The sequence below is a fragment of the Elephantulus edwardii genome, unplaced genomic scaffold (assembly GCF_000299155.1).
Source record: "Elephantulus edwardii isolate Elephantulus edwardi_28Jun2011 unplaced genomic scaffold, EleEdw1.0 scaffold00004, whole genome shotgun sequence".
Lineage (NCBI taxonomy): Eukaryota > Metazoa > Chordata > Mammalia > Macroscelidea > Macroscelididae > Elephantulus > Elephantulus edwardii.
Window position 1 is genome coordinate 29,540,106 of NW_006399754.1, and position 26,285 is coordinate 29,566,390.

The window sequence follows — 26,285 nt, forward strand, 5'->3', positions numbered from 1 at the left end:
AAAAAAAAAAAAGTGTTCCAAAGAATGCGAGGTATAGTTTCACTATCTTTGGTTTCCAGGAACACGCAGGACTGAAAAAACTATAATAGACGACTTTGTGTTGTGTTGAGGCCTAGGATTGAATATGTGATGAACTGAAAAAAAAAAATAGCACATTCTTCTTCGAGGAAACGCAACCAGCACGTGTCTTAAACACAAGAATGAGGAAACATCTCCCACATACTTTGTGCATATTTTCAGGAAGCGCCAGTACTTAGAACAAAACAGCATGAAGGTCAGTGAAAGATTGGATCACCCTCAAGGAGATGGACTGGGACAGGGACTGTCACAATGGCTGGAGAGTGACAGAAATTGTGAGGGTGGTCCTGGACAGGGCAAGGGTCAAATAGGGTTGTCACGAGGCTTAGTAGTCTCGATGGCACCTAGCAAGGATAATAACCTCGAGCGAAGATGAATTTTTCAATTAATATGTAGGAAGATACAATTGCTTCCATTTTTAAATGCATTACTGCCAGTCGTTCTCTGGATTGCAGACTCTCCTCTTTTCCAATTATATCCTGCTCTTTGCATGATGTACTGAAACAAAGCATTTTCCCTGTGTTTAGACAGAAAAGTCAACATTTGTCTAGCAGAGGCAACCCAAGATCCAGAAACATACCCTCAGTAAGTGGCCCAGGCCCTTTCAGGAGTTCTCAGTTATTAATGGCATTTACCTCCGCTAAGACCATTCAGGTGGCATGAGACTGTCGTCTGAATCTCCTCTAGAAAGCATACACCTTGAAAGATGAAAATCTACAGCTAATATTCTGTTAATCAGATGACTCTGTCTTGGAAACCAGTTGCCCAAACCCACAGATGTGAAAATTCCTCCTTATGAAAATCAACCTAGTCATCTCCCCTAAAAAGTACTGAGTAAATATGAGCTTCCTCAAATCCTTCAATTGTATTCTCAGAAACTTCTCTTGCAGCTAATGCTTTGGGATGCCTGTATCCCCTGCTTTCTGTAAGTGTACATGTATGAAAACTTATGCTTTTTCCATGATCATAACAAGATCCGTTTTTCATTGAAACAGTTGACAGAACTATGGTTTGGTTTTGTTTTGTTTTTTGTAGCAAATATTTATAACTGAATATCCAGGATGTTTTGTGTGAATCAGTAGGTTATGCTATTTTCATATTGTATGCACACCATATTCAAACCTCACTGGTGCCCATTTCCAGCTATCCCCATCATTATTTCCTCACTGCGGCTGTGATTAGAGCTTACGGTGAAGGCAGCACGAAGGAGTAGTAGCTGTGAGGACAGAGAGCAACAGTGAGAGGGAGAAAGAGCAAGGCTGTTGGGTGGGAGTAGAATAGACCCAGTTGTCAGCCTGAGCACCTGGACTAGCTTGCTCTCTACTAACCTGCCCTCCTTTGCAACACTAACTCCCACCTGACAAAGCCCTAGACTGGAGCCAAAGTCCAGATCCATGTTTTCTGTCTTGCCTCCCTCTATCCTCTTCGTTGTCGCTGTGAGTCTAGATTCAGAGTTTTATAAAACCAGTATTCACTCATTCATTCCTTTGTAGTAAGAAGCAAATCCCAGCTGCCTCTCCTCTGAATATCTGAAGCTGTAAATCACACAGGAGGAGTTGGCCCACCTTCTCCCTCAAAACAGCCGGTGGATTTGAACCACTGCCTTAGTGTTGGCAGCACAAGTCTTTACCACTAAGTAGGCCTGCAGAACTCCTTTGAGGTCGTATTTTGTTGTGGTTTGGTGCAGTTCTGTAGAGTACAACTCATAGCTACCTATGAACAACAGATTTGAAGCCTGTCCTATCTTGTGCCAGCCTCCCAATCTCTGATACGCTCGAGTGCATTACTACAGTCACTCTGTCAATCAACTTGGTTGAAGGTCTTTCTCTCTTTCACCTTCCCTCAGCCTTTTCAAGCATGATGCCGTTTAACAAAGAATAGTGTTTCCTAAAATATGTGAGATGAAGCTTCACTTTCCTTGCCTCCAAGAAACACCCTGGCTGCACTTTCTCCAAAACATATGTTGTTGTTTTGTTTGGAACTCCATGGGGTAATCAACACTATTCTCCAATACCAGAGTTCAAAGTCATCAATACTTCTGTCGTCCTAATTCATTGTCCGCTTTACAGTAGCATAGCAAGTGATTGAGAAGACCATAGCCTGAATCAAGTGCAATTTAGTTCTCAAACAGTCATCATTGCTCTCAGTAATTTGGAAAGGTCCTTGATTTCAGACTTTCCTAGTCATTATGACTATGTATGTGTACTGTTGGTACCAACTTGACTGTTGGTACCAAGTGTTATTGATTGTATCCAAGTTAGAGGAAATCTTGACTATTTTAATCTTTTCTCCATCTAACATGATGTTGCCTATTGGTCCAATGGTAAGAATATTTGTTCTTTTAGGGTTAAGATATAATGTGTATTAAAGGCAGCAGTGTTTGTCTTTTACAGCAAGTGGTCCAAGTCCTTTTCACTTTCAGAAGCAAGGTTGTGTCATCTGCATACTAAAGGTAACTAATGAGTCTTAGACCCTCATGCCACGTTCTTTTTCACTGAGTTTCTCTTTTCAAATAATTTACTCAGCTTGCAGATTGAATTGATATGGTGAAAGGATACAACCCTGATGCACATCTGTCTTAATTTTAAACCAGGAGTTATTCCCTTGATCTGTTTGCACAACAGCTTCTTGGTCTGCGGATAGGTTTCACATGAACACAATAAAGCGTTCTGGGATTCCCATTCTTCTCAATGGTAGCCATAATTTTTTTATGAGCCACAAAGTCAAGTGCATTTGCATAGTAATAAAGCACAAATGGACATTCTTCTGGTGTTCAGAATTCACGTGACATCAGCAATGATATCCCTGACATTACTGCCTCTACAAATTCAGGTTGAATGGAAATTTCTCTAGGTACTGTTCTAGCCATTTTAAAAATTATATTCAGCAGTATTTTGCTTGCATATTATGTTAATTAAATTGTTCAATAATGTCCATATTTTCTTGGATTATGTTTTTTGGGAATAGGAGAAAAAATATAGCTCTCTTCAGTCACTAGCCTGGCAGCTGTCTTCCAGATTTATGGCATCATCTGGGTAGTACGTCCAGGGCCGCCTCTGTCATTTGAAACACGGCCATGTTTTTCTAATGTCTTCATTGCAACTTAACTTCTTCCTTCCTACCAGTGGCTCTTGGACACATGCCATTTCCTGACCAGTTATTTTTTGTAGTGATTCTGTTTATTTCTTCCATTTTCTTTTGATGCTTCTTGGACAATTCAAGATTTTGTCCATAGCATAGTTTGCTTACAAAGTGAAGTTGGGATTTGTTTTGCAGTTCTCTCTGTTGAAGAAATGTTGAGGAAGTTATTTTAAGAGATTTAGTCTTGTATACCACCCATTGAAACCAGCTCATAGCTGACCATCCATCAGGCTTAAGAGGCAGCTAAATACACAAGAGGAGAGTCCCCATCTTTGTCCTCAGCAAAGCAGAAAGTGGATTTGAACTGCATTTTTTTCTGTTATCTGTATCTACTGTCAATCTCTTGGATACATAGCAAGTGGTTGAAATGGTCATGGCCTGATTTAGGCACACCTTAGTTCTCAAACTAACACCATTGCTCCTTGGTAGTTTGGAGAGATTCCTGACTGCATACTTCCCCAGTGCAATACATTTCCTATTCCTAATCTCCTGAGTGCTAGTACCAAGTGTATTGATTGTTGATCCAAGGAAGATGAAACCATTGTCAATTTCAATTTTTCCTCCATAATGGATACCCATGGTAGACAGTGTTTGGTGGGGCTCCCTGATTCAAACAAGCTTGGAAGCAGGAGTGGCATCCACTTCCAAAATAGCTTGCCTCTAGAAACCCTATGACTTGAAGAAACAATGACAGTTATACAAGTGCTCAGGTCTTTCATTCATAGGGTCACTATGAGTTGCCTACAACGTGACAACACTTAACAACAACAACGAGAGAGCTCAGTAGGCCTAGTGGACAGAAAGTGATGCTACCAAGCCAAAGGTGGGTGATTTTAACCTGTGACCCTCAGGCCTGGTTTTGGTTTTGGTCAAATATTCTTCTAAGTGGTCTGTCCATTTGCTGTACAGAGATAACTCGTGATTGCTGTGATGCTGAACATTGTGACACTAATGCATCAAATGTGATAATTGTTACCCATCCAGGACGATGTTTAGTGGAGCTCTCAAATTAAAACAAGCTTGGAAGCAGGAGTGGCATTCCCTTCTGTAATAGCTTGTCTCTGAAAACTCTATGAACTTAGAGAAGCAATGAGAGTTATACAAGTGTTCAGAACTTTCTTTCATAGGGTTGCTATGAGTCGCCTATAACTTGACAGCACTTAAGAACAACATAACAACAACATCATGATGTTGTACATCAGTCCAGGGTTGACATTTTTTAACATTGACATGCCGTCCACAATGAAGGCTGTAGTGTTTGATCTTTAGCAGTAAATGATTCAAATCCTCCTTACTTTCAGCAAGAAGCATTGTGTCATCTGCTTTACAAAGATCAGTGACGTCTTCTTCCAAAATTGTTGCTGTATTCTTCTTCATAGTCCTAATCTTTTCATTACTATAATAGACTCTTATTATTTTATATAGCATTATTTTTAAAACTTTATGTTGTTTTCCTAGTGCATATAAAAGTAACTATGTTTATGACCTGGTTTATTAAGTGTGTAGAAGTGCTATTAAAAAATTGGAAATACTGTATGAATTACTTAAATGTAGCACAGACACATAATAATGTTAGATAACCTGTCTACAGGATTACCATGAATCTTTATTTTTTTATAAATATCAAAAACAAAAACAAATGAACAAAGCACACCAAAAATAACCCCAACAATAAAATACCTCCAAATTTTCTTGATAAGAATAAAAAATGAAGTGCAATTAAACTATGTATGATGTTTTTAATCTATTCAAATTTAAATCATTATATTTTAAATTTTTACTTACAGTCCAGTTAGGAATATCACACACTCTGAAAGATATAAGGAAGAATAAGCACAGATAGGCCATTTTATTTACTGTAACAAACTTTTATTTGTAACATAACATTACTTTTATAAGACATTCAACTTTATGTTCTTTTCAAAGATATTAATTTTTTTGAAATTTTTTCATAAAAAATGGTACATTGCACTGTTATGTGCCATCAAGTTGCCTGTGACGCATAGCAACACTGTGTACAGCAGCTCTGAACCCTGCCCTGTCCTCATCCAGTCTCACTGATTCTGATACACCAACCCCCATTGCCCAAGTTACTGTAGCAATCCATCTCATCAGGTGTCTTCCTGTCTTGTGCTATCCCTTCACCCTTCTGAGTATGAAGTCTCTCCTGGCCATCTGCCCAGAGTATGTAAGATGGAGCTTCAAAATCCTAGCCTATAAGGAAAACTTGGTTTCATCCTCTCCAAGACAGACTTATTTGTTTTCTTGGTGGTCCGTGGTATGTTCAAGACTCTTCTCCAGCACCACAACTCAAAGGCATTAATTCTTCTGTCATTCTTAGTCATTGTCCAGCTCTCTGATACATAGCCAGTAATTGCTAAGACCATTCCCTGGATCAGGTGCACCTTAGGCTTTAGACAGACATTTTTTGCTTCTTAGCACTCTGGAGAAGGCTCTGATGGTAGATTTTCCCAATGCAATTTGTCTTTTTTTTCCTTATTGCTGGTGTTAAGAACATTGATTGTAGAGCCGAGCAAGCTGTAATTGCCAGCAACCTCAATCTCGTCCCCATCCATCATGGTGCTGCCAATTCGCTCAGTGCTGAGAACATTATTCTTCTTGATGTTGAACTTCAATCCATCTTGAAGATGACAATCCTTGCTCTTATGTACATGAAATAATGTTGCATTTACTTTTGACCAGTTCTGTCCTCTATAGCTCGAAAGAAAGTGGCCACTTCATAGATTTTTCTAAGAAAAAGAAATTAATTATGAATATACAAGGATTTCTAATGAAACTTTTCCACAATTGCATTAGGTATACAGCATAACTTTTTTCTTCAACTCTGAGATTTGCTGGTGTTTAAAGGAGTTGCTGATTGAGAACAAGAATCATGGAACAATGAATGTGAAAATGTGGTTTTTACTGCCCACAGCACTCAGAAATCATAGCTCTGGAATTGTCTGTCAGTAAATAGCTATCAATGGATGTTAGTAAAAAAATCAAGACAGGTTCTCATCTTGGTCACGTAGAGATTTCCAGTTACTGGTATCTGCTAATCCAGACTCAGTCAGCTTGAAAGATTGACAAAAGAAGAAAAAAATTCAAAACTTTTGCAGTTTTCTGTCATATATACAATTTTTTTGTTAAATACTAAAAATTAAAACCTCAAAAGAGGCAGTTTGGCACTTCCTCAAAAAGCTGAACATAGAAAGTTCATATGAATGGAGACACAAAAGGGAACTTGTACATCAATGTTCATAGCAGCATTATTCACCATTGCAAGAATATGGAAACAGCCCAAATGCCCAACCACAGTTGAATGGATTGAGAAATTATGGTACATTCACACAATGGAATACTACACAGCACGCAGAAGCAATAACTTTGTAAATTATTACCTAACTTGGGAGGGACTGGAGCGCATTATGCTGAGTGAACTAACTCAGTCCCACAAGGATAAATATTGCAAAAAACTATTATTGTAGAATAAGTATAACGATTCAGGGGGTGGGAGAGGATGGACGCAGAGGGATGTGAATGTATAGGGGAAAGGGATTAATCATTGGGCTGTACAATTCTATTGGTGAGAGGGTGAGGGAAATTGAAAGAATTTGTTCAAATTTGTATTTGAGTTTTGTAAATAAACTAGTTGTTGTTGTTATTGTTATGTGCTGTTGAGTCACTTGCAACTCCTAGTGACCCTACGTACAACAGTCCTAAACTCTGCTCTGTCCGGTGCCAATTGCACTGCCTCTGACACACCCATCCCCATTACCCCAGTCACTGAAACAATCCACCTCATAGAGGGTCTTCCCCTCCTATGCTGTCCCTCCACCCTCCCAAGAATGACGCCCTTCTCTAAGGATTGGTCATTCCTTACAACATGTCCAAAGTATGTTAGACAGAGCCTCAGAATTCCTGCCTCCAAGGAGCAGCCCAGTTTAACCCTCTCCAGAATGAATCTGTTTTCTTAGCAGTCCATGGTACATTCAATAATCTCTTCCAACACCACAGCTCAAAGACATCAATTCTCCTTCTATCCTCCCTAGTCATTGTCCAACTCTCTGACACATAGCAAGTGATTGCAAAGACCATGACCTATATCAGACACACCTTAGTCTCCAGAGTGACTGTATTGCTCTTCAGTACTTTGAAGAGGTCCCTAACAGTAGACTTTCCTATCACAATAAGTCTTTTAATTTCCTGGCTACTGTTGCCAAGAGTGTTGACTGGGGAGCCAACAAACTAAAGTTGTTAACAATCTCAATCTCTTCACCATCCATCCTGATGCTGCTAATTGGTCCAGTGGTGAGAATCTTTGTTTTCTTGATATTGAGCCTCAATCCATATTGAAGGCTACAGTCCTTGACCCTTTGCAGCAAGCATTACAGGCCTTCCTCAGTTTTAGCAATCAAGGTTGTGTCATTTGAATAACACAGATTGATTATAGATCTTCCACAAATCCTGATGCCACACTTCTCCTCATAGATGCTGGCCTTCGGGATAATCTGCTCTGCATACAGGTTGAAAAGGTGTGGAGACAGAATGCATCCCTGGCGTACACTCTTCCCAATTTTGAACTATGCAGTGTTTCCTTGCTCTGTTCTGATGACTGCCTCTTGGTCCAAGTACAGGTTTCTCATTAGCACAATCAAGTGTTCTGGGATTCCCATTCTTCTCAGAGTCAGCCATAGTTTGTTATGATCCACACGGTCAATATTAAGGACCTTTCATAATTCAGAAACATTATTCATATGTGGATGTACTTACACACACCCCCAACAAATCTATATTTATAATTATGTTGTCAGATGTCTGGTCAAATATGCCTCATAGTGACCCTGTCAACAACAGGTTGGAAACTTGCTCTAACCTATGCCATGAGCACACGTCTATTTATATTAATATATATGCATGAGTTTGCATGTTGCACCCCAGTTAAATGGTGAATACCATCTGATTTTCTTTGTTTTCTTAGTTGATGAGGAAAATGTTCACTCATTGCCTGTGCACACGTGGCCACTGGGCCATGACACGTTTTCCTCTTTCTGGCAGTGTTTGATAGCTTTTTTGCTGACAATCGCTATCTCCTTTGCTCTGCCAAACTCTGCTTATATTTTAATTGCTTTCCTTTGTTTCTATACACAGTTAAAACTTGTGAGATAAATAGCAATTAAAATATACAAATATGTTCGGTGGTAATCACAAGTTTTTCTGTGACAGGCAAAATAATGAGACTCTGTCAGTACTTAATGAGTTTATGTTCCATTAGGTTTAAATTATACAAGATATTTTGTTTTCCGTGCTAGTCTATAATACATTAAAAAAGTCATCAGTAGAAACTCACTTGAGTTTTTTATATATCAAGAACACTGCATTATTATTCCTGCTCTGACAATCTACAGCATTAGGATATGAAAAAACTGTAGATTTCTTTTTTGGTTTGCTTTTAACGATAAAGTTGAAATTTGACAACTATTAGATTTAACATTTTCTTCACTCATGGGGTGTATGTTGCCCATCAATATTTTCAGTCTCTCTGGTTTATTTGATGATGATCTTTTAGCTTTTATTAAGTCTGCAGCCAGCGACCTCTCCAAATTATTGAAGAGCAATAGAGTCAATTTGAGGGCTAAGGTGTGTCTAATTCAAGCCACAGTGTTTTGAATCACTTGCTGTGCATCTAAGGGATGAACAACCAATAAAGATGACAGAAGAATCGGTGCCTTTGAGTTGTGGCTGGAGAAGCATTCCAAATATCCTCATGGACAGCCAAAACAGCAAGCAAATATGTCTTAGAGAAAGTGCAACCATAGTGGTCCTTCAAGGCAAAGATGATAGAGCTTCCTCTCACATACTCTCTGCATGTTGCTAGGAGAGCTTATTATTTGCAAAGGGACATCATGCTTGCAAAGGTGGAGGGTTGACAAAAGAGAGGAAAACCCTTGACCAGATTGATTAACATAGTGACTACTGCAACAGACTCCTGTGTTTCAGGAAGCTTGAGGGTGGTGCAGGATAGAAAAAACTTTGGATCTGTTTTTCATAATGTACTGCGAGTTATACTTGGTTTGACAGCACCTAAGAAAAATTACAGGAAGTTTATTAATAAGTTATTATACATACTAGCTGTTGTACATGCTAATATTTGGAGGGAATCTTTATAATTGTGTGACTCTATGATCAAAGTTTTTGTGGCATTTTCTTTTCATAAGGTAAAGAGTATAAAATGATTTTTGGCACACTACTTCTCTGAAAAACCTAGGATTAATAAGTCATCTTTGTGTCAGTACATCACCTGACTGCCGACTCAAAGACATGCAGTTTTCATCCATCACCTATTTTGAGGGGAAAAGATGGGCAATATTCTCCTGCTGGATTTACAATCTCTGACAATCTGCTCCATTACCAGCAAACTTCTTGTTCTGTTTACTTGTCTTACTGTTACCCTGAGGTCAATGCCTTAGTTTTGGCTTCTCTTTCCTAGACAATTAACTAGTTGGGGAGACTGCAAGAATATCAGCTGTGTATTTGAATCCCCTGGTATCAGCCTGCTCCCAACTTGTTTAGATTATTGATCTGCTCCAACACATCAGCAGAGAACTGTCAGATTTGCTGGCTGGGTTGGGAAGAGGCTGTGGTACTTTTATAGCTAATGTTTGATGGATCTTGACTGAGAGGCGAAAGTACCAGAGGAATCTGTGTTTCCCTGACTATACAACATTGTTTGACTGTGTGGATCACAAAATATCTGTGGCTGACTCTGAAAAGAACAAAAATCCTAGAACATTTAATGTGTTTATGTGAAATCTATACTGGAACCAGGAGGCAGTTGTCAGAACAGAGCAAGGAAACACTGCATGGTTCAAAATGGGAAAATGGTCTACCAGGGATATATTCTGTTTCCCTATCTTTTCAGTCTATATGCTAAACAGATAATCCAGGAGGCTGGGCTGTATGATGAGGAATATGGCATCAGGAATGGAGGAAGATTCATCAACAACCTGTATTAGGCAGATGACACAACCCTATTTCCTGAAACTGGGGAGGACCTGAAGTACTCGCTGCTGTAGGTCAAGGACTGCAGCCTTCAGTATGGATTGAAGCTTAACATCAAGAAAGCTCACAACACTGGGTCAATTGGCAGCATCAATATGGGTCGTGAAGAGATTGAGATTGTTAACAGTTTTATTTGTTTGGCTCCTTAATCAACACTCTTGGTAACAGCAACCAGGAAATCAAGAGATTAATTGCATTGGGAAAGTCAGCTGTCATGGACCTCTTGAGAGTACTGAAGAGCAACTATGTCAGGCTTGAAACTAAGTTACACCTGATCCAGGCCATATTCTTCACAATTGTTTTCTATGCATCAGAGAGCTGGACAATGACTAGGGGCAATAGCAAGAGAATTGATGCCTTTGAGCTGTGGTGTTGGCAATGTGGTGCAGTGGTGCTGAATATACCATGGATTGCTAAAAGAATAAATACATTTGTCCTGAAAAAGGTGAAATCAGGCTGCTTCTTGGAGACAAGGATTCTGAAACTTTGTCTGACATACTTTCAACATGTTACAAGGAGGGATTGGTCCTTGGAGAGGGACATAATGCTTGGGAGGGTGGAGGGACAGTGCAGAAGAAGAAGACCCTTGATGAAATGGTTTGATTAAGTCATGGGGACAACCGGAGTAGGTGTGTCAGAGACAACAGTGTTAGCACAGGACAGAGCAGGGTTTAGGACTGTTGTACATAGGGTTGCTAGGAGTCACAAGCAACTCAACAACACATAACAACAACAATATCATCCTGAAACAAATGATGCCAGCATGGGCCAAGTCCTCTTTAGAGCCCATGGCTGAGAGGAAGCATGTGGAGATAAGGGTGGAGGTGAAAGGAAAATGATTTTGTTAGAAAAGACACATCTCAAGAGGGGGGCATTTGTCTGAAAATAAAGAGAGATAATTAGAACTTGTGGCATGTGTGTTGTGACAATATAGTTGGCTTGCTTCCTTGCTTGAAGCTTGTAGTTGGGCCAATGATACAATGGTGCGGGGATTTCAAAATTTGATAGTGGAGGCAGCCTGTTGTTTTTTATTTTACTCAAGCACCTAAAACACTAATTTGATTGTTTCCAAGGCATCATTTAGGACTGAGATGCTTAGGTTCAGTGCTGTTTCGTTGTTTTGACTGGATAGGACCTGGTTCTAGCCACTTCCTTTGATCCTTGTCTTTTACTGGCTCCTAGTATGAGCTGCATCTGGTTTTATCTCACTGGTCTCCAACATAATATTCTGTCTACTTACGTTGCATTTATTGTTGTTTTTGTGTACCATTGCACAGGAACTGATACACAGCCAATAGATCAGATTGACTTAAGGAATGAGCTGTGGTGAGATTTGTTGTATATCAGCCACTAGTTGAGTTGGAACTAACTCATAGCTGATTTTGTAGTTGGTTTTCAGAGAAAGGACATATCTTGGGAAAAGATTGCTCATTTTTTTTTCCTTTGAAGCAGCTGTGGATTCAAACTGAGTACCTTTAATTTGGCAGTGCAACTCCTTACCACTAAGCCATATAAAAGTTGGGGCTGGAAAATCCAAAATCCATAAGTCGGGTGACAAATTAGAGAATCCTGTTTAAAAATGTAATAGTATGTGATTAACAAGTTTAAAATCCATAGACCAAGTGATGGATGGGATACTTTACCCATATGTAACACAGGCTTTATAGCACAGACAATGGATTGTATGCAGATGGGGAGAGAGAACTTTCTTCCAATATATATATATATATTGTTTGAAAGCAGACATTTCCTAAAAGTATTATCATTGTACCTGACTGATACATGATACTGTAAAAAGAACAAGGGTCAAGGGGCCAGCCATATGACTACACAGAACCAGCTGGGGGAGGTCAAAGTTTATAACCCTGGTTAAGGTAAATAGAGTCAAGATAGCTCCTGAAATGTGCACTGAAGCACCTCAGCCTAGAGCCTCTCAACTCTGTGTTCCCAATTTCTCGGTCCTGCCAATATCGGCTCTCTCCTCCACCCTCCTCAAAGTCTCATCTACATCATGTCTTCAGCTTGGTCATGGATGCCGTTTACCTGTGGTACGATTTCTTTAGTGGTGGTAGCTAGTGCTGACAGGAGGTCTCTTTCCTTTTCACTGGCAGGGAAGATCCATCTCTGCCGCTAGATTTGTATAATTCGTTGGCAAGACTAGCTAATCCTCTTGTAGATTGTTGAGACTGGCCAATACCTTGTGGAAATTCAACATTGTCTTCAAATGAAATACGATGTAGAAAATAAAAAAAAAGTAAGACAATAAGACTCTTTCTTAAACACCATCCAGTGATGTGAAAAATCTCTTTATCTATGTTAACTCTCACTTGCGTATTATAAAATCCCAGACATATCTCTGAAAAATACACATCTCAATGCTACCCTCTTACCCTTCTTCTTGACACCTTTCCTTGTCTGGCCTCATGAATAATCATCTTATGTAGTTTCTTGTGGCTCAAGCTGTAGATGGACGTTATAATTGATTTAATACTCTGCTCTCACCAGTTTGAAATCAGAAACATTTAACAAAACAAAACCTCAGTTTCATTTAATGGACTCTTAAATGATGTGAGCAGCCTAGATTTCCCTTTTTATATTTTGTAGTTATAACTAAAATATAATATTTGTTTAAAAAAATTCAGGAGAAATCCACTCAGCTCACCCCTTTCTATACTGCTTCAACAATGTTGAAAGGATGTTGGTAAAAAAATGTAGATAATCACTGTAATTTTTGATCTATCAGTATATATTGTATTGAAAACATCAGAGTCTAATTATTGTGTTTTAGAGAAAACTATGTGGAGAGTTTCAAGACTTCTACACATTTTTAACTTACAGTTAACATTTGTAAAATCATCCATTTGGAGAAAGAATAAGCTAAGTGATACATGCAGATGCCCTTTTTCCAAGGGGCAACATTTTTACCACAGAAAACTTTTATGACATTTTGTCCCAAATTTTGGGTCCTATAATGTTGAGGACATTTTTTACTCTAAATTTATTTCTCAATTCAAATCATTTGTAATATGATGCATTTCTCTTTTATGCCATGCTTATATCTAGGATTAAATCTACAATTATATCTTTATAAAAATGAATGGAAAATGGCTTTTTTATAGAGATATAGAACCATAAATATATCCATTTCTTTTCCAGTATTAAGCATATTTTAAATTTAGAAAGAAGAAAAACTCACAACAACTGTTAACTTCTAGGGAAAGACACTAGTAAACCTAGGAATTGAGAAGCTATCTTATAGTCTAACACAGTGTTCTGTCTAGGACTCTATCCTTTTGCATTTTCACCAGGTGGATTTCATTTATAAGAAAGCATTGTCATATGGTTTTGATTCATGTACACTTACTGCGTAACAGTATTGTGTTTTAGGGGTATATGATGCCCACAGAATCTCTGAGCCTTTTTATATATAATTTATTAAAGCCAGGAAATTGTCTACTTTAACACACACACACACACACACACACACACACACACACGGGAGGGGGAGATCAAAGTTATGAATGGATGTACAGAAAATATTATTTTTATACCCAAGTTCTTCTTAAATTTACTCATTCCCAGTGAAGTAAAGAATAGCAATAATGAGATTTATTTATGTGAGTCACACAGATTTTTTAAAAATAATTTATTCATAAGGTTAATTCCCATTTCACCTCTTTTTCTGGTCATTCTCCTTCTTCATCATTTTCTTCATTGTTTGTGTTATGTTTGGGAGAAAGTTCAGCCAGATTGCAACTTGCTTGTGCAAATACCTTCTTATAACTTTGTGGTATAATTTATAAATAAAATAGAATTTGAATTGTTTCAATTCTGCTGACTGATTTTGTGATATAAAGTCTAGAAGCAGGAATCATACATTTTACAAAATGTTAAGTATAGAAAGTATTTGTAGGAACAGTTTACAAATATATTTTTAATGTTCAAAATATTTTGTCAATGAGAAATTTTATTTTTAACTTGAATATTAAAGGTTATTAACAAATTAATTCAGAGTGTCTTGTAGATAAATACTGTAGTTACTAGTAGCTAAAAAACATAAGACCAAATTCTATTTGGTCTTCACTCACTGGAGGAAAATATCAGCACAAAGGAAATGTGAATACATGAAATTTCTAAAACTGATGTTGTTGTTCTTGTTATGTGCCATCATGTTGCCTGCAAATCATCGCGATCTTATGTAAAATAGCTCTGGACCCTGCCCTATTCTGAGCCAATCTCATTGAAGTCGACAAACCCAATTCCACTTCCAATCACTGAGTCAATTCATCTTATCTAGGGCTTCCTCTCCTTCACTGTCCCTCCACCTTTCCAAGAATGATGTTCTTTCTTCTCCAAGGACTGGTCCTTCCTGACCACATGCCCAAAACATGTGAGTTGGAGCTTCAAAATCCTTTCCTCCAGGGGGCAGCTTGATTTTTCCCTCTCCAGAACAGACCTGTTTGTTCTCTTGGCAGTCCATGGGATGTTCAACACTCTTCTCCAGCATCACAACTCAAAGCCATCGATTCTTCTTCTGTCATCCTTAGCCATTGTCCAGCTCTCTGACACTTAGCTTGTAATTGCAAAGACCATGACCTGTACCAGCATGAGGAAGATTATGTGCAAACAATGTCCTCTGTTAGGGTACCTCAGATCTACTGTAGAAAAGCTATGAGGATGTGGTCTGTTGCAATGCTATGTGCTCTGCCCTTTGTATCCCCCAACTACTCAGAGAGAAAGATATCCTCCCATGAGATTTACTCCTCAAAAGCCCAGTGGTGGTCACGTGGAGGAGGTTTTGATTATATTGAAAGGAGTTTGAGGCTGACAGATCCAACATCAACTCAACTCTTTAAGCTATTATTCATTTAATGTCTTAGCAAAGTAATTTTCAACATTAGAGGGTTTGGTGTTATTTTCATATTCTAGTTTTAATGAAGATTAATAAAGTTTGAGATTGTGAACAGCCTTTAGTTTGCTGAGCTCCACAATCAACATTTGTGGTACCAGCAGCCAGGATATTAAAATATGAATTGCACTAGGGGAAAATCTGCTGTGAGCGACCTCTCCAAAGTCCTGAAGAGCAACGGTGTCAGTCTGGAGACTAAGGTGCATCTGATCCAGGCCATGGTCTTTGCAATTAAAGTCTTACAATCATAGTCTTGACTATGCATCGAGAGCTGGACTATGACTAGGGATTATAGGAGAGTTGATGCCTTTGAGCTGTGGTGCTGGAGAAGAGTATGGACTGCTTAGAGAACAATCAGGTTAGTCCGAGGTCTTTTGTTCATAGCTTGGCTGTGAGTCATGCTCACTAGACAGCGATCAACAACAACAACTATTTTTGAATATGTTTGTTTGTCAGTCGCACTCACCTGTTGCTGTGAAGTTGAATCTGACTCATGGCTGACCCTGCAGTGGACTTTTCCAAACCGTAACCACACCGGAGGAGAGGACTGCCTTTCTCACCCATCAACGCCTGTGAGCCAGGTCGCTCATGCCAGTTAGCAGCGCAGCTTCCTACTGATGTTTATGAAAACATATTTTATGAGTAATATCTGGTATAATAGCTTTGGTGGACTAGTGGCAAGAAACTGACCTGGAATCCCAAAGGTGTGCAGTTCAAATCTACCAGCTGTTGGCTGGGAGAGTGTGCTGAGTAGGGGTGCTCAGTAACAGGGACGAGGAGTAGAGGAGTTTCCCCTACTAATGTAGGCGCTGATTACTGGCCAGTGTAGCCCAGTGCACAGCAGCTCAGGAGGAATGCGTGGGCAGCTTCCTGCTCCAGGTACAGGATGGCATGAGCCTGGTCTGAATTAGAACTGGAGCTTGCAGAAAGTGTAGTTGCAGTGGGTGCGCACACGACAAGGCAAGGGGCGAGAGGGGACCTTTTCAGCTGTGGTGTTGTTGCCACTGCTACAGCCATCCTAAGGTCCCAGGTCACATGGGTCCCTGTTCAAGGTGGCTGCGCTGTGCCTGTTCCGGATCTGTGTTCTGTTGCTCTCCTACTCAGCGTTCTAATTCCGTTTCTTCCTTAAGTGGAGTTGGAAATATTTCCTTGTGTTTTCTTTGTAAACTGAGACAAGTGATTATTTTTTTCTCTCATGCAGCAACAGTGATACATGTCTCCTCTGAGGAGGGGTAAAGCCCCTGAAAACTGTGAGTGACACTGCCATTACGCATCTGAGATCTGGACAGTGAATAAGGAAGACGGAAGGAGAATTGATGCCTTTTATTTGTGGTGTTGGAGAAGAATACTGAATATCCCATTAAGTGCCAAACGACAAAGAAATCTTTCTTTGAGGAAGTGTAACCGAGGAGTTCCTTACACGCAAGGGTGATGAAACTGCATCTCACATACATTGGACATGATGTCAGAAGGGGCCCCTCCTCAGAAGAAGACATTGTCACGCAAAGTGCAGATCAGGAAAGAGAAGAGGCTAGTCTACCGTATGGACAGACATCAATGGGCAGGAGCATGTCAGAGCTCATGAGGTCAATGAAGGCACGTGAGGGCAAGGGTCTGAGCTGTTGTTTGAGGGTTACTACTATGAGTCACAGCTGACCGAGGGGAGCCAAAAACAACAACAGCTTGTAAATTATTAGCAAAAGTAGGGTTTAGGCAGATTCTCAGTCCTGGACATTTTAAGTTATAAATAGAACAGAATCTTTAATTGTGTATTATTAAGAGTACAGATTCTTAGAGGAGGATCTTTGTTTTGAAAGTAGTAACTTTTATTCCATATCTGTAAGTATTATTAAAAGAAACCTGCACCATAGTTAACATATGGAGCAAATTGCTTTGATGTACGCAGAGAACACATCTTTTCCAAAGATTTAATGAAGGCTCATAAAACTGTGGTCTCCCAGCAACAGACAGGAAAAGCCAATTAAAAGTATTTGAAGAGTTTAGCTTTTTATATAGCAAAGAATGTAAAGTTGTTTCAGCTTCAAAATACCAAAGCAATTTGTTTTCAATTCTACAATATACACTTTAGACACTTTTACATATATAAAAGTAAAGACTAACTAAAATAAATATTTTTGTTTGTACTCACTTGCTTCAGTAGAAGACATAAAAATATTTTTCACTTCACTTATTATGTATTCTCTTATGGTACAAATGAAGATTTACTACTACCAAAGCAAACATTTCTGAATGTTTGCTGAATAATGTGGACCCAAAGGCTTACCTTAATCATAAAATGTCAGAGAGCATAAATCCACTGGGTTTGAGTTTTATCAGAAGATTGGAAAGCAGTCACAATATTTTCTAAAATTATGTATTCCTTTCTCAATTTTTTAAATTTATTTTCACGTTCATTGTTTTCTAAAATGTTATTGAAAAAAAAATAAAGTTGTCATCAGGTGAATTCATCCCTGTTTTTAAGGGCGACCATTCACATGCTCTCACTGTCCTATTTGGCCTCACAGCGTCCTTCCAGTGCGTTGTTCGTGCTCTAGACCTTAATGGGAAGAGACTGCCCATTTGTTTCCCAAGAGCAGCTGGTGAATTTGCTGAATGTTCAGATGAACAACACAGATTTACAGATTACCTAATAAAATTCCTTAATCAGCGGTGGATAATACTGTTTAAACTGTTGAATTTTTATATTAATATACGAAAGTTGGATTAAGTCACCAAATTGTTCATTATTTCATCTTTGTATATCTAATTATAGCAGAGAACAAAGAGGAAATGTTCCAAAATGGAAGAAAACAATATTTTTTTTTCATATTTTAAAACAAATTTAGATCAAAGGTAAAGAAAATCCCACAATGAGGGGAAGAGAGAGAAAAAAGTGGAGATGGATAGGAAGGAGGAGCAGGGAGTGGAGAAGAAAGAATTAATATATTTCATGAAACATTTATATTAAAAATAAAATTCAAACACAGGGATTTTAGTGTGCTGTGTGCTATTATTATATAACATTTGCTCTAGGCAAATGCCCATGATAGGAAAGAAAATAATATGTGAATGGTAAGAGTCTGAAAGTCATATTGGAGATTTTATATATCAACTGTTTATTGGAATCAAGAAAGAACAGGATATACAGAAGTATCATAAATAATAAACAACTTGCACTTGATTTGAGGAGTGCTTGAGCACAGAGAAGGGGAATAAGCAGTTGCTAATATTCCATTGATAAACTTCTCTTTCTGCTGATGGACAATATCTGTAAGCTTTATGCCATATGGTAGAAGCCCAAGGGAATAGAAAAAGCTTCCTAATGTCAGAGCGGGAAAGTGTTTGCTGCGGGCTGAAGGGATGACTATTTGAAACCAATGAGTTCCTTAGTGGGGGAAATGACTTGGCAATCTGCTAGGAAAAAAAAACAAAACTATTTTATACCTACAACATCCTATCTTACACATTTTCTTTCCTATCACTCCATCCACTAGGAAGTATGTTCATAAGTGCTGCTAGGCCAATATTTTACATACTGCGATTAATATGCACATGTATGCCTTTATAAAAGTACCTCCCAGAAGGAGAGAGGAGTTGTCAAACAAACATAGTAGGAGAGATCTGGTACATTAAAATATCGCTCTGAAAACTCCTTGGGAAGTTTTGCTCTGTGGCATGTGGTCTATGGCTCAAAATTTGCTCACTGTAAATACCTAATGACTACAAATAAAACAGATGAACACAAAATGAACACAAAAATGAAATAAATTAAAATTATCAGGCTAGATGTCAACTATTTAATCAGAGAATAACAAATGGCAGTTTGCTTTCTTTTTAAAAGTCTTGATTGTTTATTATATATAGTTATTATTATTTAATATATATGTATCATCTAAATATCATGAAAGTAAGAATCCTTACCACTAGAACAATAGATGATATAATGATAGATAGACAAACAATTGAAGTTGTCAATAATGATGTCATCTTCTTTGAATCCACAATCAACACACTTGGAACCAGCAGTCAGGTAATCAAAAGAAGATTTAGTTACATTGGAAAATTTTGTTGTCAGGGACCTATCTTGTTGTTGTCATGTGCTGTCGAGTCAACTGCAACTCATAGTGGCCCTTTGTACAACAGCTCTGAAGCTACCTTTGACCTGAGTCAGCGTCACTGATTCAGACACACCTACCCCATTGCCCCAGTTACTATGTCAATGCATCTCATCCTAGGTCTTCTTCTCCTGTGATGTCCCTCTGCCCTTTCAAGGATGATGTCCTTCTCCAAAGGCCAGTCTCTCCTGGCCACATGCCCAAAATATGTGAGATGGAGCTTCAAATTCCTAGTCTCCAAGGAGAAACTTTGTCACACTCCCTCCAAGACAGATTTATATCTGTTTGTTTGTTCAGGATTCTTCTCCAGCACTACAACTCAAAATTATTGATTCTTCTTCTGTTACCCTTAGTCATTGTCCAGCTCTCTGATGCATAGAAAGAAATTTTAAACTCCTAAAGAGGAAAGGTCTTCGTTTGGAGACTAAGGTTGTTTGATCCAGACTATGGTCTTTTCAATCACTTTTTTTATACCTCTAAGGGTTAGAGAATGAAAAAGGATGACAGAAGAAGAATCAATGGCTTTGAGTTGTGGTGTTGAGGAGGAATACAGAATGTCTCATTCACTGATCACCAAATGGACTGAAGTTCAAAATCAAGAAGATAGAGATTCTCACCACTAGACTAATTGCCATCATCATGACAGAAGGAGAAAAAAATTGATGTTAACAATTTCAGCTTACACCGCTGCACAATCAACAATCACTGTTGGCACAAGCAGTCAAAAACTCAAAATATGAAATACATTAGGGAAATCTGCTGTCAGAGAACTCTCCAAAGTGCTGAAGAGCAATGATTTCAAGCTAGAGACTAAGGTGCACCTGATTCAGGCCATGGTCTTCACAATTACTTTTTATGCATCAGAATTCTGGATAATGCCTAAGACAGACAGAAGATGTTTCCCTTTCTCCCTTCTTCTCTCTCCCTTTTCCTCTTTTAAATGTTTTCTTTTTTTAATACTGTATAACATGGGAGACTAAAGAGCATTATTCTGAGTGAAATAAGTGACACATAAGGACAAATATTATAAAAAACCATGATTGTGAAAATAGGATAATTGAGGAAGATGTGTAAAAATTCTTAGGTTGCTTTTAGAAATTGTTCCTCTCTCCTTATTAACATTTCCCCCTAAGTTTCTTACCCAATTGTGCAAGTTGCTGTTATCAATTGATTCCATATAGGTAATTTTTAAGAACATAATGTTCAAGGTAAATGGTTTTCACTCAATAAGTATAATATCATTTTAAGAATATTTAAGGGGGTTAATTTTTATTTGAGAATTAAAGAATATCCTACTACAATAAATTCAGATACTCATTTAATCATCCTGGCTCCAGGAAGTCTGGAGTCCATGAAAATTTAGACTTCTGTATTTTTCCCATTTTGATTATAACTCTTGTATATAATGATTATTCAAAAGTCAAGTAAGGTAGCCAGACAGCTTCTAGTTCTCTTGGACTCATGCCAAGTAATGTATTTTTTTCATGAATATAATTGGTCACACATTCCATTTCCTCTTCCTCTTCTTACTCCTCTTCCTTCCTCTGTCACCTGATGAAGCACTAATTTTATTTTTTTAATTAAATACTCTTCATTAAGGCAGAGACATGAAAGCCAATTTTTTTAAGTAAAACTTCATATACTAAATAGCTGTTAATATTATTTTTATCTCAATTTCAAGAAAACTAAAATTCCTACCACTAGACTGATAGACAACATCATGATAGAGAAAAAATTCAAACTGTCAACAGCTTCATCTTACTCGAATTCATAATCAACACTCTTGGTATCAGCAGTTGGGAAATCAGTAGATGTACTGCTTTGGGGAAATCTGTAGTTATTGGCCCTCTGCAAATTATTAAGAGATAATGATGTCTGTTTAAGGACTAAGCTGTTTGATTCAGGCTGTAATCTTTCAGATTACCTGCTATGCATCTTAGAGCCGGAGAATGAATAACAAAGACAGAAGATGAATTCATGTCTTTAAGTTGTAGAGCTGGAGTAGATCACTGAGCAACCCATGAACTGCAAAAAAGAGCAAATAGGTATGTCTTCAAAAGGGTGCAGCCAGAGTGCTCTTCGGAGGCAGAGATGATTTACGTCACATGCTTCAGGAGTGTTGTTAGGAGGGTACATTCCTTGGAGAAGAGCATGATGCTTGGAAAGGTAGAGGGTTGGTGAAGTTGAGGAAGACTCTCAACCAGGTGCCTTGAACTGATGAAGCCACAGTGAGCTCTAGAATGTCGGGAAGTGTGAAGATGGTACAGAATAGGACAGGGTTCAAATCTGTTGTTCATAGGGTCGCTACGGGTCTTACGTAATTCAATGGTATCCAACAACAGCAGCATATTAAAAATGAGCACTACAAAAATGGGAGGAAAATAAATGGAATTGGGCATGATGCTTGATGTAGATCTAAAAAGAAATCACATGTGCAAAAGGAAACAGTATAAAATCTCTTTCTGTTGGTTCTATGCAATACCAAAGGTCTCTGTACACTCGGGGCTATCTTTTTCCACAATATATTTTTCTTAGTTAAATAAAATTTTCATTTTATACTGGGTTACTTACCAAGTCCATCTACATTGTTTGTCACATCAGATCTTTCCTATTTCCTTTACCCACTCCTCCCTTTACTCATTTTGTGACTCTATAATTAACCACCTCCCCAGCTCCCCAAACACCCTCACCCCTCCTCTTCCCCCTTTACTCCCTGGGATCCTCATACACATTCTACAATAATGGTCTTAGCCAATATTTGTGAGTAAAGCCAGGTTTTTTGGTATTTAGCCATTACATTTAAGACTTTTGAAGTAGCATTTTGATGGTTAATTTTATGTATAAGCTTGTCTAACTGGATTCTGAGGCTCCGTCTAACATACTTTGGACATGTTGTGAGGAGAGACCGGTCCTTGGAGAAGGACATCATGCTTGGGAGGGTGGAGGGACAGCGCAGGAGGGGAAGACCCTCTATGAGGTGGATTGATTCAGTAACTGGGGTAATCGGGATGGGTGTGTCAGAGGCGGTGCGATTGGCACAGGACTGAGTTTAGGGATGTTGTTCATAGGGTCGTTACAGTAGTCGTCGGCGCCTCGACGGCAAATAACAACATAACAACAACAACTATGATTATTTGCTTTGCAGCAGAGAGCTGGACAGTGAGTAAGGATAGAGAAGAAGAATCTATACCTTTGAATTGGAGTGCTAGAAAAAAGTGTTTAACATACCATGGACTGCCAAGAGAACAAATAGGTCTACCCTGGAGAGGGTGAAACCAAGTTATTCCTTAGAAACAAGGATTTTGAAGCTCTGATCTCTGTCTCATATACTTTGCACATGTGGTCAGGAGGGACCACCTTGGATAAGGACAGACTCTAGATAACAAGGACTGACACAGTAACTGGTTAAATGAGGGTAGGTGTGGTGGAGATAGAGTGGTTCAGGATAAAACAGGGTTCAGAACTATTGTGCACTGAGTAACTATGAGTTGTAGGCTGCTTTACACACATAACAAAAACAAAAATAATCTGTGATGGTTATTATTTTGGCCAAATACTAGACAAGCTATCACACTGCAAACCCAAAGCTTCACAGTTTGAATATACCAGCTGCTTCATGCGAGAAAGATGGGCAAGCTCCTCTAGTACGATGACTGTGAAAACCCACTGAAAGGTGAGCTCTAAGTCAGTTCTGACTTCACGGTGCTTAACAATAGCAACAATTGCAATCTAAAACTGAAATGCAGTCTAAAATGCTCCCTTGAAATGTGATCTCTCAATCTACTGAAAAGGGATTGAAAACAACCTGGTTTTCATGGTGTTTGGTCTAACTTCAGGTTCTAAGATGATTTAGAAAAACAGAATCTGTTTCAAACCTACCAGTTTCCACTTGTCTGGCCTTCAGGTACTGAGATGCAAGCCTGTATAGATATCAAAAGTTTGGTTCCTAATCAGGAGATCTTGGTATTGCCAATCTCTACAATCATATGGGCTCATGATCCCTTGAAGTAAACTCACATCTATGTTTATATTTCTCACAGATTCTATTTCCCCAGAAAAACCAGACTAAAACATAATCTTTATTGCATTATCTTACACTTTATTTTTTTAACAAAATAAAATAATATGGTTTCCCTTCATGTCAATCTTTAGAACTGAATCTAGGTTTAAGGTAAGTGTACAAAATCCATTGCCTTCACGTAGATTTGTGCTCGCAGTGAGGCTTACTGATTGTCTAACGCTGTGGATCTCTTTACAGGAACGATTGCTCATCCTTCTCCTGGAGACCAGGAGCAAATTACTTTATCCCCTTACTTGTTTTGAGGTGCTCTCAAGCTGCCTTGTACTCATAGTGACCCACGCACATTGCCTGGGTCTGTGCCGTCCTCACAATCATGCCTCATGTGCTTAATTCCATCCTGGCCCTTACTGTGTGAATCTATTTTTGTTGAGGTTCTTCTTCCCCTTCTCTGATCCTCCACGTTTCCAAATACAATGTCCTTTATCAGAGACCGGCCTCTCATAAGACACAAGGTTGTGACAAAAGTATTATCTTCCCTGGAAGGAACAGCTCAGCTGCACTTCTAAGACAGATGATGTGTATGTCCCCTTGACAGTGTGTGAGATATGCAATATTTTTAATCAACAGCACAATTCAAAGGACCAGTTCTTCTGTGATCTTATTCCTTGTCCAGCTTTCACAATCATAGGAAGCTATTGAAAAGATTATGTTTGGGTCAGGAGCCCCTTAGTCTTTAAATTATCATCCTTCCTACTGAGCATTGTAAAGTGGTCTTTGGCAGCCCATTTGCTCAATACAACAAATGTCTATGACTTTTTGAGTCCTGGTTCCATGAGTATCCATAGTGAATCCAAGCATAATGAAGTCCTTGACATCTTCAGTCTTTGCTTTATTTACACAAGTTAACTATTAATAGAGTTGTGAAGCTTTTCACTTTCTTGATGTGAGGTATATTTGTACTGGACTCTGTTGCATTATCATTTTTAGAACATACTTCAAGTTCTCTTTATTTTCAGCAGTGTTGTATTGTCTGCAGGGTGCTAGTTGTTGATGAGGCTTCCTTCAATCCTAATGTCACAATTTTGTTTGTTGTTGTGTTTTTTTTTTCATATAGTCCAGCTTCTCAGCTTCTCAGTTATTTGTTTAGCAAATCAATAGCATAAGCAAATGAATGTAACCCCAGATAATAACTTTCTTGATTTTAAACCCAAAAGTATCCCTTTGTTTTAGTTGAACTACTTTTTCTTGGCTCAAGGACAGGTTCTACATGAATACAATTAAATATACTGAATGCCTCGCTCTTCTCAAGGCTATCCAATGATTACTGTGAAGAGTGGATGGACAGTGCAAATGGGGAAGACCCTGTATGAGATGGGTTGACACAGTAACTGGGATAATGAGGGTAGGATTGTCAGTGACAATGAGACTGGCTCAGGGTAGAGCAGCGTGCAGAGCTGTTATACATAGGGTCACAATGAGATGCAGGGAACATAATGACACATAATAACAATAACAACCAAACTGAATTCTTTTACATAGTCAATAAAATAAGAGTAGATATATTTTTAGTATTCTTTGCTTTTATCCAGGATCCATCTCATGTCAGCAATACTATCCCTTCTTCCAATGCCACATGAGTTCAGCTTTGAGATTCTAGAAGTTTCTTAGGATTATACTTTTACAACCACTTTAAAATAATCTTCAGCAAGATTTTATTTGCTTGTGATACTGATGACATTATTTGGTAATTTCTGGATTTTATTGACTCACTTTTTCTTTTTTTTTTTTTTAAATGGGGCACAAATATGGATCTCTTCCAATTGGCTGGCCATATAGATACTTGTCTTCCAAATTTCTTGTCATAATCTAGAGAATATGTCCAGTGTCCAGGTGAAATGTTTGCTGCATCTTCTTAATTGATATACTATTGAGTTCAGGAGAAAAGTACTAGAAGACCAAAAGGGCTGTTATCATGGTCCTGTTATGGTGAATAGCACTGTTATGAACATTGTGTACAACAAGGCTCTGTTTGTACCTCAGTTCTCATTTTCATAAAACCATTATTCACCATCACAAGAACATGGAAACCGCCCAAATGCCCAACCACAATGTAATGGACTGAGAAATAATGGTGCATTTACACAACGGAATACCATGCAGCACACAGGAGCAGTAACACCTCACTGTAAGCAAGTTTATGTCATCTGCATAACACAGGTTATGATGCGTCTCCCACCAGGCCTGATCCCACATGCCTCTTCAAAGAATCCAGCCAGCCTCTCAAATAATTTGCTCAACATACAGATTAAATAGGTATGAAAGATGATTCAAAAGACCAGCTGAAGGGAAAAAGCAAAGTACTGTGCTGTGAAATGAAATGTAATGATATATGTAAAAATCCTGAAAAATATGTGCAAAAAGCCAGGTTTTTTCCACAAAACTAAAAGAAGAGATCACATTCAGCATTTCTCAAGCTGAACAACAACAACAACAACAAAAAAGCAAAACTTGTGTTACCATACTGAAGGATTCTCTGGGCAAAATATTAAACCAAGAACAGGGTATCAATGTAGAAAGAGTCACTTTACCAATATGAATTGGTTAACACTGAATAATTCATCTTACAATCAAAGTTCAAGAAGACAGGAACTGCCTGATGCTGATGATTCCAAACTTCTCATACTCTATTGGGAGCATGTAAAATGTCAATGATACTATGGAAAGTAGTTTGGTGTTTTCTTAAAATATTAAAAATAAAATACTATTTGATTATGCTATTCCACACCAATGTATATACAATGATGAAATACAAGCTGAGACATGAAGATTTATGTGCACATCTATGTTTATTTAAATCATTATTCACAACAGTAAAGAACCGGAAATAATCCACATCCTTATCAAAGAGCAATTGGATAGAGAAACTATGGTAAATTCTCACAATGGAATACTGTGCAAC

General features: G+C 38.4%; 1 pseudogene; it reads left to right on the forward strand.

Moving 5' to 3' along the window:
- The window catches only part of LOC102867604, a 30,160-nt pseudogene that overhangs the window by 558 nt on the left and 3,317 nt on the right, over positions 1 to 26,285 (forward strand).